We start from the raw sequence: 16,348 nt of genomic DNA, 5'->3' as shown, positions 1-16,348 counted from the left end.
CAATGTGTGGAGACGGAAACTAAACAAAAGCTCAATAACCTTTAATCAAATGTTCAGCCAAAGTCAAACAAGAAAAGCAAGAAAAAAGTTCCTTAAGTCAGCTGTGTTAAAGATCAATGTACTTGTCATGGATAGCGCTACTGTGGCTCTGGAGAGTCATGGCTTTTCTCGGTTTTCTATCATTGTACATTGAATATTTTGGGGGTTTTGGATTATTGGGGAGACAAAACAAGACATCTTTGAGGCACTGTGATGAACATTTTTGTACTATTCCAAGTAGGGCAATGTCAAGATACGACAGCCATCTGCTACTTCAAATTTGACTAGCCTTTTTTTATTCTGTTTCCCTAAATCCCCAACGTTACAGAAGTGGAATTATTAAATTGCTGTCATACCCCGTTAAGCTTTAATACAGTGAACTGGGGAGGATTTTTTCCGCAGGCACATCAATCAAAGAGGAAAAAAAACAGCATTTCTTCCAGCCCTGTTATTGCTGTCAGTTTTTCAGAATGTCATTGTTGTAACTTTATGGCATGGGACTGGTTATGATGCTGTAGGACAGTCTAGCATGTGTACCTCAATGAACACACTCCAATGAACACCCAAGAAAGTAAGCATTCTGAATTTATGGATGACATCTGTTGTATAGTAGTTTAACTTACCTTACCATTTGCAAATAGTATCAGTATTCATTGTTTTTCCTAGGTTTGTGGAAGACTTAGGTGCACATATTTGGCTAGAAGTTTAGGGGTCCTCCCTAAAGAAAATGTTACATTTTTCAACAAAAAAAACATTCAATTTCACATCCTTTTGGACCATTATCATTACCATATCGGTGTTTAAAACGTTGGAAAAGCTAGAGCCAGATAATAAATAACTTTCGAAAAGCTTAAAGTAGAGCTGGGCAATATATCGATATTATATCGATATTGTGATATGAGACTAGATATCGTCTTAGATTTTGGATATCGTAATATGGCATAATTGTTGTCTTTTCCTGGTTTTAAAGGCTGCATAACAGTAAAGTGATGTCATTTTCTGAACTTACCAGACTGCTCTAACATTTTCCTTTACCCACTTAGTCTTTATATCCACATTACTGATGATTATTTATAAAAAATCTCATTGTGTAAATATTTTGTGAAAGCACCAATAGTCAACACTACAATATTGTTGTGGTATCGATATCGAGGTATTTGGTCAAAAATATCGTGATATTTGATTTTCTCCATATCACCCAGCCCTAGCTTAAAGTGATGGTTCAGAGTAATTTCACCCTAGGCTGCTTTGCACCTTGACCTCGAGCCAAACAACCCCCCCATAAGCTTTTTTCCCTTGTTATAACGTTGGTCGAGTTAGCGTTATCAGCTGGTTAGCTTAGTGCAGGCGCTAATGGATCCACGTTTGTATCTCGTAAATTACCCCAGTAATAATGCCCGGAATGATACCAAACTTCTACAGCAGTACAAATAGTTTCTGTGCTTATAAAACAAGACACTAGAAAGTTTGTAACTACACCAGAAGTATGTAGTAGTAGTAGTATGTAAGTACTGCGCGATAGCGCTGATGGTGCGGTAGCAGCCGAGAGGAGTATCCATCAGGCAAGTGTTATTTAAATATACTTCTCAGTGTTTCCTTTAGGATTTTTTTTAGCAGTGGGGTTAGATCTGTCGGAACAACATGAACCCCCTGCAGCTTGTTCCTTAACACTAGAACGGCCATGACGGTCATTTTGACCGTTTTGAAAATTTATATGTGTAATAACTTTGCTGAATTAAAAAAATACAATCCTGCTGGTACCTGACTTTTCCTAAAAGAGTCTGTATTTTAATTTCAAATTGTTTTTATATACATTACACAAAAGGCAAAGAAAATACAAATCACTTTTACCTGTTTTGGCCATACACGATCAATATTGACCGTTCAGATTTTCGCGGTTTTGTTTTTCACCTAATCTTTTGCGCGGTTGAAGATGCATCTTGGTTGCTTAGTAATAATCATAGTCTCTGTCAGAGAAATGTAACTAGCGGTCTCGAGTAACAAGTGTGGGCATCAATCAAATTTCTACAGTAATACAAATAGTTTCTGTGCTTATAAAACGAGGCATTAGGAAGTTTGTAACTACACCAGAAGCAGTGTTTCCTCTATGTTGATTGGCCCGCCACGGTTAGATTCCTCCCGCCACGGTATCAGAAATGTAGCCTACAAAAAGCCGTCTATCAGCAGTGATTGTTAGAGAGCACGTCGGAGAACAGCGCGGACAAGGGCTTCACGCCGCGAGTGGGCACGCGTTCCACTCGGAGAAAAGGGAGAAAGAAAAAAGAGACAGGCAGTCCGGAGGACCCAGTTGAGATGGCACGTGTGCATCCTTGAGAACTGTAAGTCGTATAACTTATGTTGTCAGTTCATTTAAGCCTGTATTAGTCTATAGTTCTTGCACATTTAAATTAAGTTAACTGGTGATTTTCGTGGTTTCACCTTCACCTGCTAGCTAAATTGCACATGGCTGTTGATTCAATAATATAGCGATTGCTCAACGCCCTTGCTCACGTTTGTATTTTAGGTGCATTATTTACATGCTGAAGTAGTTACACTGCATTAAGATACTGGAAGTGCCGGAATTCCATAACTAGCCTAGGCTACTAGAACTGCCGTGAGAGGTCATTTTGACTTCCAGATTCCAAACTCTATAATCTCTCACGATAAATACACAATTGCGATATTAATGCATGTATTGTCTTAGGATATCTTTAGAACAACGTAATAACACCGACATGTACATTTTAACGATTTTAATTATACTTTTAAGTAGTAGCCTGTGCAATAGTAGCTAGTGATTATTTCATACATTCATATCTCGAAAAATATTGGAGGAAATTCATTCAACATAATTCACAGCCAAATAACAATTAAAAGTATGTTATTTGAACATTTACAGCCTAACCTAACCTAACCTGGCACTGCCTCCGTTTTGGTGTCTGCTGTAGTGCGCCGCTGCCCTTTTTTCCTCCATAAACTCCGCTATCAGATACTCTGCCAGTTGTTGCATGAACTTCCTCCGGGACATTTTACAGCTGGTGCACTCCTTGGAGAGGATGTGTGCAATGATTCTAGCCAGTTCGAGGATGTATAAAGTTGTATGAACACGTAGACAGCTACCGGCCATCTACGTGTTCCGCGCCTTTCACAGAGCGAGCGCCCGGTGCTTTTCTTCTGATTCAGAACAGAGTGCCTCCACCCCGTAGTGGCCTACGTTACCGACTCTGGCTTTGCCTTCAGCCCATCGGTGATGCCCACACTTGTTACTCGAGACCGCTAGTTACATTTCTCTGACAGAGACTATGATTATTACTAAGCAACCAAGATGCATCTTCAACCGCGCAAAAGATTAGGCTAAAAACAAAACCGCGAAAATCTGAGCGGTCAATATTGACCGTGTATGGCCAAAATAGGTAAAAGTGACTGTATTTTCTTTGCCTTTTGTGTAATGTATATAAAAACAATTTTAAATGAAAATACAGACTCTTTTAGGAAAAGTCAGGTACCAGCAGGATTGTATTTTTTTATTCAGCAAAGTTATTATACATATACATTTCAAAATGGTCAAAATGACCGTCATGGCTGTTCTAGTGTTAAGGAACAGGCCACAGGGGGACCATCTAGCAGCATGTATGCTACTCAGCATTAATGGGATACCTCTTTCTGAATTCCCCTATAACCGAGCCTTGGAGTTATTTTTCCAATAGCCAAGAATGGGGGGTTGTTCCGACAGATCTGCCCCCACTGCTAAAAAAAATCCTAAAGGCAGACCTGCCAACCTTGAAGACATTTTATGAGTACAACCGCCCCCCGCCCCCACCCGCACGCACCCGACAGCCCGCCGCCAATGTATGCTCCACCGTTGCCCACCCACCAGTGAGAAACCTAACACCATAATACATAATAGACACATGGCGTTTGCAATCTGAAAATGTAGGTGGAGAGGGGATAGATTATGATAGGTCACATTCCTGCATATTGTTACAAATATTATGAATTACGTCACACACACACACACACACACACACACACACCTAGATATATGTAATTTATATTCAAATACATTGTTTGGCTCATCACTACCTCCTAGATTACAATAAATTATTATTACTGTGTAGAAGAATGGAGTGGATGAATGGCCATAGGTGTACTGAAACTAAATGTTTTCTTATATCCTGTCCAATTTTGTGCCCATATATTTGTTAGTCTAACCAATAGGAGGCAGAGAGAGCTAATAAATAGGCCTAAGTACTTCTGTGTTAAAGATGAGAGTCAGACCAGGTTAACACAGGTTAGCCTTCTTCAGTGTTGGGAGTAACGCGTTACAAAAGTAACACAATTACAGTAATGTATTCCTCTTTGCTGTAAGGCAGTAATATAACGCATTACTAATTAAATTTCGGTAATATTATACTCGTTACAGTCTCATTAACGCGAGTTATAACGCATTTTAACGCAACATTTAGTGGTGCGTTTTTTTTTAAGAATTCACCAACACTGCGACACATTTCTTCACAGGAAAAAAAAAAAAAGCCGTATTATTTCCTGTCGCTGTATTCGATGGTTGAGATGACTGCAGAGACAGATACATTTGCGAGATGGATATTATTTTCAGGAGTTATTACGCTGCGTTGAAGTGAGCTGTCCTGTTTCTGTTCCCGTGGTCAGAACCAGAGATGGTACGGACAGCATGTATGTCCAAACAGGTGACGGTACGTCAGCGGCTGACAGATATAAACATGTCGGGAATTAATGTTGAGGCTTGCTACACGTAAATATTATTGCATTTTATCAGCCGTGGAGAGTAACTCTGCCTGTAGTGGAATCGCTTCGAATGACGACCAAAAGCGCTTGTCTTTTACTGTGACCATTTACTGTTCAATATGTTGCAGTTTTACAAACAAGAAAGTGAACAACTTGAGCCTGACGGGACATGTTGCATCTCAGTAAGCTAGCAAGAGTAGGCTACACAACAGACAACTTCCGTGTAGCCTACTTCAAAATAAAAGCACTTCCTGTGACGGTTCGCAGTAAAACTATATTACTGTTAAATAAGGTTGTGTAGGCTACCTTTTCACAAATCAGCTGTAAATCAAGTAGCCTACTGTAAATAATGTAAATAGTGAGTTTTAATCACACTATAATTGAACATTTCCTTTAGAGAACAATTCACAAACATGAATTTCTTATTCAAGTGCTATAAACAAACATTTTACAACAATGCCGTACTTTTAATTGAGTATTTTCATTTTCTCCTAATTGCCTATTATACGTTTTACTTATCTATTTTTTATAGCTTTAGTTACTTTGCATATTTATATTAATTATACAAAATATGAATAATCTATGATGTATTAAAGTGGATTCACAAGCTAGCTGCCAAATCAAACTTCCCCTGTTATTTTGGTAAAAGTAACTCAAAAGTAATGCAAAAGTAGTGTAACGCATTACAATTCAGAGACAGTAATATTGTAATATAACTAATTACTCTCAAATGACAGTAACTAGTAATCTATAATGTATTACATTTTGGAAGTAACTTGCCCAACACTGGCCTTCTTCTGATTACTAAAGTAGTCAGAGTAATGATTTACTCATAAAGCAACTTTAAATAGGCCTAAAGCAACTATTAAAAAAGCACAAGATTGAAGCCTGGCAGACACGATTATAGGCTAATAAATAACATGAGTCAGATATTTTCAGATAGGCTTTTCAAAGATTGACATGGGTGACATTGCATTATGTCAGTTGCCATCACATTGGCCTAGCAAATAGCCCTACTGTATGCTATGCATCATTAACTGAGCTCGTAACAGCTGGACTCCCAGTTATGATGTCAAGGTCATTATTTATGTTCATAAATTCAATTAGGCTAAAAACAGCCTAACTGTTACCTTTATCTTACGTTAATCAGCATCTGGCCTGTCTAAAACCTTCTAGTTTTCTAGCCATTCCACCACTTTTCTAACTGCCCCCAACTAATGGGAAGGATGGCGGGTGTGACAGGCTAGCCTATTGACACTATGAAAGTAATGTTTCTTATTATTATTTATCTTATTCTTTCATCATTATGTTTCGGGGGGGTGGGCGGGGAGTATTTGCAAGAGTGTATCGCTGCAGCCTGGAGACCTCCTGTCTCATTCTTGGGCATGTCCAACGCTAAACTCAGATGTTCAGAATACGACAGTAAACTCAGATGTTCAGAATAGCCTACGAAATCGTGAATTATTTTCTAAATGAAGTCACGGTTAAGTTAGCGGGCATGAGAGGCATGAGACGGGAGGTCTCCAGGCTGCAGCCATACCCGACTCGTATTAACCATACCCGAGTATTTGCGTGTGGGACTGTGTTCGTTACCTGTTGTCCCTTCGTGACTGATATCGATGTCTGTCTTGCACACGGTGCAGAACGCGTGATGAGGTAGCCTGGATATGTGGATTCAAGGCCATCTCTCCCGATAGCTGTCAAGTTTCCGTAGTTGGTTTCCGAACCTTTTTTTGAGGCGGTTCAGTCAAGGCCATAGACTGTATATAAGAATGGACCAACAGATCCCGTTGCTCTGGACGGAGACCAGTGAAGGATATTAGAAGCACTTTTCCGGTGAGCGCTGAGCGTTACTGCGCAGCCTCCAACTGAGAGAGACGACGTAAATGTGACGTGAGCAACGTGTCTGAAAGTTGGAAGTCTTCTGGTAGCTGTGCCAAGAGAAATCTCAATCATTCCCAATCTTGCAGAGAAGGAGAGCGTAGGTATATGTAAGGAGATAACATAGGCACAGGCTAATTATTGCTAACTAAAATGCTAGTTAACATTAGTAATAAGTAAGTCCAAACTGTCTGCGAGCTTCTCCTGTACTATACGGTAATTCCTCTACTATGCGACAGTAAGTCGCGTGGTTATGACAAAATCGTTAGCCTATTTTTACAAAAACGTATACTACGGAGCCATAACTTGAGGTACAAGGTAATGGAGCCTTTTATACATTGTCGTGTTTCTTTAGAAATAAACAATGGACAAATAAAGTCTTTAAACGCTTCAGATGTAAAGTTATTCGCGGTCAAAGTGACGTCAAAATGAATGGCAGTCAATGGAATGCTAACGGGGGGTGATCGCTTTGTAGCATCAAAATGGCGCCATAGGAGATTCGAGCTCTGAGGCGAAGCTTACCCCCTTGGTCATGGCATACAAGCCTACAGTTATCCGGCCAGCCTAGCTTGCTTGAGGCACTGAATTGAATTAAACGTGCGAAGCATTTGGCTAGGAGGGGCAGGTGGGCGGAGGGTTAAAATGCAGCGCTCCGATTGGCCGAAAGCTTTTCACTCCACTTATACGCTGTGGCTGAGCGGCAGAATCAACGTCATATAGATTGCATAGAAACTGAAACCGGCGAAATGAAAGATGCAACAAATTCATACATCCATGAACAAAATGCGTACCTAGAGAGCAGGCAATCGTACAAGCGTACTTAAGGGTCAAAATGCGTGCCGAGTACGAAAAATGCGTACATGTTGGCAGGTCTGTAAAGGAAACACTGAGAAGTATATTTAAATAACAGCCATCAGCGCTATCGCGCAGTACTTACATACTACTACTACTACTACTACTACATACTTCTGGTGTAGTTACAAACTTCCTAATGCCTCGTTTTATAAGCACAGAAACTATTTGTACTACTGTAGAAGTTTGGTATCATTCCGGGCATTATTACTGGGGTAATTTACGAGATACAAACGATCCATTAGCGCCTGCACTAAGCTAACCAGCTGATAACGCTAACTCGACCAACGTTATAACAAGGGAAAAAAAGCTTATGGGGGGGTTGTTTGGCTTGAGGTCAAGGTGCAAAGCAGCCTAGGGTGAAATTACTCTGAACCATCACTTTAAAGACAAAACTTGTTAAAGAAGTCCACTGGGGACCAACTACACACATTCAATCTGAGAAAAGTAATTTAGTTAAATTCACTTGGCTTAGGTGGTGCCCAAATCGGCTTGGGTGCTGGGCCTAAGCCTTATAATAGTAGGGAAAACTCCAGTATTCATGATTTGAGCTATGCTGCATTCATAAGTAACTGTATTTAGAGGAGAAGCGAGAACTGGTTCACTTTCTGTAAAAGGTCTGGCTGAACGCTAGCTCACACATGATGCTCGTGTCATGCAAGGGAAGGGATCATTTACATTCCATGCGCTTCACACGCTGTCCCAGCGACAACAAAAGCACGTGTTTCACAAGCTTCAGGAGACGCTACATAGCAGAATATGCAAATCACTCTTCCTTTTTCCAGATACACACAGCCAAAACATACCAACCAAGCTGAGTGCATGAAATCGGAATGATTTCTTGGTGAATCCTTTGCACAAAAGCGTCTTTGTGGCAGACTGCAAACAGAGCAAACAGGGATTTAACTGTGGAGTTACGGCTCTGGGAGGAGAATGAGACTAGACTGGAGAAAACTGCCTCAGAGCGGGTAGGGCTGCAAGGCACTGCCATTGTTCGCAAGCTAACAGACAACCACAACGTTGGAGTTGATGTGTCTGACAAATCAGATTGGTTATGCAGATTTAAACACATAATGATAGGCTTCCCAACTCCCTTGGCAAACCAAGAATAAATAGTGATTACTGGTCTCCAATTACTGTGATAGACTGTCATAATTTTTGTTTTAAAATTAAAATAAAGGTTAAGTTCAAAAACCCATTTTAGTGAAATACACCTCTAATATAAAAAAAAACATTCAGTATGTTATTTTGTGTGTTTGGGGTGGAAAAAATACAGCACAGCTGCTCCATATCAGTACTGGCGACACCTGTTTGGTTTTAACTGGGGCTGCAACTAATGATTATTTTCATTATCGGATAATCTGCAGATTATTTTTTCCTATTAAAATCGACTAAAGTCTACAAAGTGTCAGAAATTTGTGAAAAATGCCAATGACAATTTCCCAGAACTGATGATCTTCAAATCGCTTTTTGGTCCGACCAACAGTCCAAAAACCTCAAAATATTATGTCTATCCTACCACCACAGACGATTAATCAATGATTATTAAAAGTAGTTGCCGGTAAAGTATTACTTGAAATCGTACAGAAGGGGGCCACACTAAAACCAACCACTTGGTGGGGGCTTTAAATTATTGTTACCTGATCTAGGCCTAGGCCTACACTTAGGACTTTCTAGATTAACAGATCCGGATATCTTAAAGTGCCCATATTATGAAAAAATCACTTTTTCTGGGATTTGGGGTGTTATTTTGTGTCTCTGGTGCTTCCACACGCATACAAAAAAAACCCATCCATGCTGTTTTGAGTGAGATACGGGTTTCTGAATGTGTCCTGCCTTCAGTCTCCGGGTGAGCTGTTCAAAATCTGCATGGCTTTCGGCAAAACACTGCTACAACACAAACAAATTCACCCTAATCTACAAAATAAATTGTATAGAACTACTTACATGTCCCTGTTCTGCAGGTATTCCCCGCAACGTTGGAAGGGGCCCTCATTTAGAAGAAGTCTCCCAGCTAATCCTGCCTTGTACAGGCCGAAGTTGGAGAAACAGCTAGCTAGCTCATGTAATCCTTACCTAGCTACTGCGCATGTGCGACTGACAACAAAGATGTTACAGAAGTTGCGAGGTCTCACTCTGTAGCTAAAACAGAGACCTGAACACAGGGTGAAAAGAGGAGCTGCAGTACAACAAAAACAGTGTTTTTTTGAAAATTTAAACCATGTAAACCTATTCTGATACAATCTCAAATTACAATTATGAACCTGAAAATTAGCATAATATGAGCACTTTAAAAGGCAAATACAAGAGGAACATTTTTCTTTCGGGTTTCCATTTTACATCTGCTTTTTTAGTTGAATTCATTGACAGGTAACTGGCTGAGTACACTCAGGGGGCACTTCCATGTATAGACTCATGTTCTTGATTAAGCACATTCCTCACATTCTTGGAAGGAGGTGAAAAAACAACCAGGCTATTAAGTGGCTAGCAGAGATGTTAGCTGCCATTTGTCATGGCCTCCTGTGCCCGTCAGCTCCAATACAATCCACTGCATAAAGCCACCTGATGAGTCAGTCATGGAGAGCACTGAGGAACTCGAAAGCAGAAGCGAAACCAAACAACAGACAGTGTGAGGGAAAGCATAATCGGCAACTTTCGGAGTTGTGTGAGAGTGATCGGAGTTGTGGCAGGATAGCCACTGAACACAGTTAACACGAGTGACGAGACGACCTCCCGTTTAACCATAATATCAGTGTAAGCACTTAACTATCACAACACGGTAGTATAAGACACGAGAGGCAGGGCAAAGACAAGACAAGGGATTTAAAATGCAAGGCCCAACCACATTAAGTTCTTTCTTTTTTTTTAACCCTTGTGTTCACTTCGGGTCAAATTGACCCGTTTTCAATTTTTGTTTTATATCAGAAAATATGGGACGTAGAAATAAGCTCTGAAAATGTGTAGAAGAAAAATTTAACAATTTAAAACGTTGGAAAAAGCAAAAACAAACTGTGAAAAAATGGCCTCAAAAACGTCGAGAAAAAAAAAGTGTTTTTTTCAAGGTTGACGGGAAGACGACACAAGCACAGAACGCTACTTTATGAAGTAAACATGTCATAGCACCAGAGTAAAGGTATTTGGAACATAGCCCACCCCACCCACACACGGAACAAAGTGCTTTTTATAGATATTCACAGGACTTCACTTTCTACAAAAGGTATTCATGTTTCTTAACCAACATCCTCTTCACACTTCCCTTTCAGGTCATTTCTTACAATTCTCAGCAAGCAGATACTGTACAATAAGTACATGAGGTTTAAGAGAGACCTTTCCCACCATCCGGGCTGGGTACTGAACTTCAATGAGTGTTTGGTCTGATTCTTAGAGTCGGTTAGTCGGGGGGGGGGGGCATTTACTCTCTCACTGCTCCCACCCACATTTACCCTGCCAGGCTGGGGCCACAATGTTAACTTCTCTAGCCTTGAGGCTACCACTGGTCTGAAGGAATGTGTGACAATGTCCACTGTAGGGATCGACCGATACTGCTTTTTCAAGGCCGATACCGATTATTAGTTGTTATACCATGGTCTGGGTGAATACTCGATTCTGATTGGCTGCAGGGTGCCCATAAAAAAGTGTTATAGGACACCTACTAGAAGGAGTTCCGGTGAAACTGACTGTTTACTGTTCTAAATGAAGGCGCTACATTGAAACAAAAAGGAAATGTGAATCTGTTATTTCCAACACTGTGAGGGGCTTCAGTGCCTCGTCCTCTGAACACCACAGGATGGCGCTAACACACAAGCTGCAAGAAGCACGTTTTAGTGCCCCTCTGAACTGACTTTGTTTCACAGCGAATAACGTTATCTCACATCCCGTTCGCTGTTCAGGTCGCTACTTCAGGCTGCGGCCTGCGGACAGCAACGTTACACATCGCCGATAAAATTGTTCGTAAAAGTCGTTCTGTTGTTTTGGGGACAATGACACGGCTGATAGCTAGCTTGTCTTGTTGTTCAACATACTGTCAAACTGTCAAAATGATTTGACGCCTCGCCGTCGTCCATTAATACCTGACAATGGACACCTCGTCGGGCATTAACCCTTAACTTGATAAAACCGATAACCGATATTTGGAACCGAATATACTGTGAAAATTAAAATCTTTAAGTCAAAATTAAGATTTTGAAATGTTACCAAATCGAACACAAAACTTTGTCTAAATGCTTTAAGCAATTATTTAATAAATTAGAAACAATCAACATAATACCCAGTAAAAGAGAGTCAGATAGTGTTGTGGGCAGGACATTAAGTCAGACTCAGTGGTGAGTGAAACCGAAGCAGAGGGACAGACACAGAGCTGTAGCGGAGACAAAGTAGCGCACTTTTTAAATGTGTTAACTTTACCGGTTATCAGGCAAATCAAACGCTGATACAGATCATCTGCAAACTGCCAAAAAACGAGCCGATAACCGGTCTACCCCTAGTCCACCGCCTCGGACACAACAAGCCGTAGTGGAGGCGAAAGAAGAAAGAAAAAAAACACAGTACACACATAAAACGTGTCCCAGTGCAGGGGCAGTCTTCCTAAATCCATGTTTCTACACCAACTACAGTATGAGGGGCAGGTGAGACCCGTTTCATCTGGCTCCACCTCCATATTCAGTTGAGAAAACAGTGTTTAAGCTGGAATTCATAAATAAACTCTTTGTCTTTGTGATCAGCTTGGATATGGAGTTAATCACAGGACGCTACATGGAGCCTTTATGGATAAACAGTATTTGTCATTAACATGGACCACCGTTTTCCCAGACGTCCATCATGTGCTGAAGTTTAATGTTACGACTTGTCCTGTAGACTCGGGTATCATGAAACTTAACTCGGTTTACCACAGGTGCTGTCACTTTATCTGTTGTCTTGAGGGCAGCTTCCTACTATTAAAGACGTTTTTGACTTTGCCGGTTGATGAGGTGCACCAGAGTCAACCCTTAGATTTTGGTCTCAGTCAGGATAGACCTTCTCAACCGGGCCAGAGGTGCAAGTCCAGCCTAGCTTTCAGGCCCTCGGACGGACACCGTGAAGGTGGGTCGAACCATGTCTTGTTGCCCAAGACGTTCAATCTACATTACTGAGTGAAATGGCTTCGAGGAAATGATGAATACTCTGGACGCGCACATTTTAACCCAACCTAAATCCTTAAAGCTATAATTGTGTAATAATTTCTCTTAGTATCTCCATCGTTAACACGTAGGTGTTCTAGCTCTCCAATATCAACTTTGGTCTTGTTGCTTTGCCTGTCGCCTGTTGTCGTTTTAATTCTCTTTTTCCCTCCCGGCTGGCATTCGTCACGGTGCCACTGAATCTAAAAGTGCGAAAGGCGGAGGTATGTCCCTCTTTGGCTAAGGTATTTTAAAGATGGAGGCGCTACATGGCGGCCGTCATTCGAGCGACTCGCCCGTATGTATTCTGAATGATTCTGAATGGCAGATTCTACACTTATACTATATACTTACTATATACTAATACTTTGATTAGTTGGTGGAAGTAATGACACATGAATGAGCACATATTTGTGATAGAACAAAGGGTTTTTTGCTAAGAATCAAGTCAAAAAATTACACAATGCAGTCTGACAAAGTGAAGCAAACACACACACACACACACACACACACAAGCTCTGCAGTTCAACATCCTCCTAATTTCAATACTCCAGATTGCAGTCATCTCCTTCAGTGACTGCAGATTGTAACACATGTAACATGTGACACATATAAACCAAGCATCAGGTTAACACTAGAGCTGCAAAGATTAATCGATTAGTTGTCAACTCTTAAATTAATCGCCAACTATTTTGATAATCGATCGGTCGGTTTGAGCAATTTTTTCAAGACAAAAGTAAAAATTCTTCTTCTTCCAGCTTCTTAAATGTGAATATGTTCTAGTTTCTTCTCTCCTCTGTGACAGTAAACTGAATATCTTTGAGTTGTGGACAAAACAAGACATTTGAGGACGTCATCTTGGGCTTTTGGGATCCACATTTTTCTCCATTTTCTGACATTTTATAGACCAAACAACTAATCGATTAAATCGAGAAAAGAAATCAACAGATTAATCGACTATGAAAATAATCGTTAGTTGCAGCCCTAGTTAACACCACTAGAGAAAAGGAGACAGAAGGGGATATTGCACTGTCTTAAAGAATATTAATATTGTCATCTGCATAAACTGAAATTTTTTGCTGTTGTCGGTTTTCTGCTAAGCTTTCAGTAGCGCGCATCCTGCCAAGTAAAGATGGACCTACTTCTAAGTAATGAATGAGCCTAGGAATTATCATACTGTACATCCAGTAATAAAGCAACAAGCGTGTGATCACTTGGTCATTCCACTCTCATACCATACAGCGGGCTGATCCCACCAGAAATTCCTGCTGACTGAGCCTCAATCTGAGCTGATTAAGAATTATTAATCATACAACAAAGTGAGTTACTGAAACTGACTTCTGAAGCTATAATGTGCTGTGTAATGTGGCATTTGGCACTGGGTAAAACTTGTGTTAAGTCTATTTGGATACAGAGTTAGGATAATTCAGGAAACGGTATACTATGACACCAGGTATTGTCAAAGAGGGAGGCAGTGACTGTATATTTGAGTTGTAATTAATTATTATTTTACATCATTTTTCATCTAAGCCATAAGTTCACTGAGCCTTCTGGCCTTTTATTAGCATGTTTTGTCTGGTAAGGAGTATAAATACAAAAGTGTTCAATTTGATGATATAAAATAGAGAAAAGCAGCAAAAACTCACATTTGAAGTGGTAACCAGCAAATGTTTAGTATTTTAACTAACAAAGAGACTTGACTAATTTAAATCTATGACTAATTATTGCAGTAATATTGGACAAAAAGAGGAGATAATTACCTCTGTGATACAAAGAGTTAACAGTCATATCCCGTCTTTAAACATTAATGATGTTAAATGGCTGTACGCTATATCCCACAGTCTTACAAGCCTCGACGTTATAAACACGGTGTGAGTGGTTATGTTATTAGGCTACAACTTTAGCTAAACATTCTTTTCACAGGCTTAATGGGTGGGTGTGGGCAAATTTGCCACAAAAAGCTGAAACATGTTCGTGTGCTAACGTTAAGATGCAAATTGATGGTGCCCTTTATTTGATGGTGTAAGGTTACTAGCCAACTGAGATTTAGCTAGCCAACAAATCGACATGGGTTAGGTTAAGTTAATGTCTCTTACCGCTTGCTATAGCTAGGTAACCTTGGCTTAGATAACAGTCAACAATCTAAGAAACATATCATATAAACCACGTAACTAACGTTAGGTAAGCTAAATGCTGAAGGAAACTGACACAACCCAAGACACCCAAGTGTTAGCTAACGTTAGCTACATTGGTTAACGTTACCAGTGAGGACGGGCTTGTGTTTGCACTAGCTAATTAGCTAGAGAAGGAGCACAGGCAGCAAACTGGTGAGCTGGCTAACTCTAGCAGTAGCCTGCTAACGTTAACCAAGTTAAACTCGGCTAACGTTTGCTAGTCAAGCAGGGTAAGCTAGCCATAAGCTAGTTAGCTACGTTAGCCTAGCTTTAGGCTGCAAGCTCCTGGGTGACCAAATGTGATCAACAGAACATGCTAACGTAAATTCGGCAACTTACCTACTGTAATTAGCGTGTACTGGTTGTTTACTATTTCTCCAAACACAGCCGATCATGAGATTTCTCGAATCAGAGGAGTTGTTTGTTGGCGGTTGGCCGTCTCACACTGCTGGCTGCTGCAGGAGCGAACAGTGCTGTCATTTGCTGTCATCACGAGGAGACATGCCCAACCCGCATGCGCAAAGCCTTGTTAAAGGAAGCTTTCCCACTAACACACAGGCCTCCGTGTACACATCATGTTATGTATGTAATAGTTTGGTGCAATTTCTGACAAAGCAGTTTTAAATCAGAAATATATACACTTATAACCCCAATCTTTTGTGAATTTCTGTTTGACACGCTGTATGTCCTCCTGTCTTACTGGATCATAACAACATTTTCACATCAGTTAATATTCTCAATTCAGGTTTTTTCTGCTAACTGTTGCCTTTGGGTTTAAACCAGATTAGTGTCTTGTTGAAATAACATATTGTAATTTTTTTCGTCATGGTTGTATAGCAATGTTTCTTCATATTCTCTCCAAAATGTCAGTCTAGGCTACTTAGTGAGATTTTAGTGAGAAATAATGGTATTTCAAATACTGCAAATACCTGAGTATTATCTGTCTGGATCCAGTGTCACACGAATAACCTAATTTTGTAGCACTAAATTCAAGTTTTCATTATTTATTTGTAGAAAACAAAATTTGGTGTAGGCCTAGCTAGTTATAACACTTGTATCTCTATTCTTGCATTTTAGGTTTTTATTTTTGTGTGCCATCGTAATGCATTTTTAAATGTTCTGCATAAATAAAGATGGTTTAATATGGCCACTCTGTTACTGTACTGGATTTAGCTGATGCAGAGAGCCAATATGAGATCATTACAGGATTACAGGACACGATTTAAGCTGGTTAAAGTATAGGTTCACATTTTTTTCATGTGTCTTTTTGAACATTGAAATTGGCTTTACTAGCTGTAATCATGTATCATGCGTCCAGTTCTATATTGACCGTAAAGAGATTCCTTCCTTATGCTCATCCAATGTAAGTAACGTGGACAAGAGCCTCAGTAGTAGAAGTAATACATGCATTCTACCACTAGGTGGTGGTCTAATAACATAAAAGAATGATTGCAGGAAAATCCTTGAGTAAGCAACTTGTTG

The 16,348-nt window shown here is 40.2% G+C and overlaps 1 protein-coding gene across 10 annotated transcripts in view; it reads right to left on the bottom strand.

The window, feature by feature from the left end:
- Window positions 1-15,371, bottom strand: part of gapvd1 (GTPase activating protein and VPS9 domains 1) — a 57,442-nt gene extending 42,071 nt beyond the window's left edge. For 8 of the 10 annotated variants that reach the window (XM_035997675.1, XM_035997690.1, XM_035997683.1 and 5 more), the window contains exon 1: window positions 15,206-15,371. The gene's annotated coding sequence lies outside the window, so the exon portion shown is untranslated. The remainder of the gene's footprint in view (window positions 1-15,205) is intronic. The other 2 variants (XM_035997681.1, XM_035997678.1) reach the window with 1 other exon arrangement.
- Between the last annotated feature and the right edge of the window lie 977 nt (window positions 15,372-16,348).

The sequence above is a fragment of the Sander lucioperca genome, chromosome 2, assembly GCF_008315115.2.
Source record: "Sander lucioperca isolate FBNREF2018 chromosome 2, SLUC_FBN_1.2, whole genome shotgun sequence".
Lineage (NCBI taxonomy): Eukaryota > Metazoa > Chordata > Actinopteri > Perciformes > Percidae > Sander > Sander lucioperca.
The sequence above is the reverse complement of the archived record's forward strand: the minus strand, read 5'-3'. Positions and strand labels throughout refer to the sequence as shown.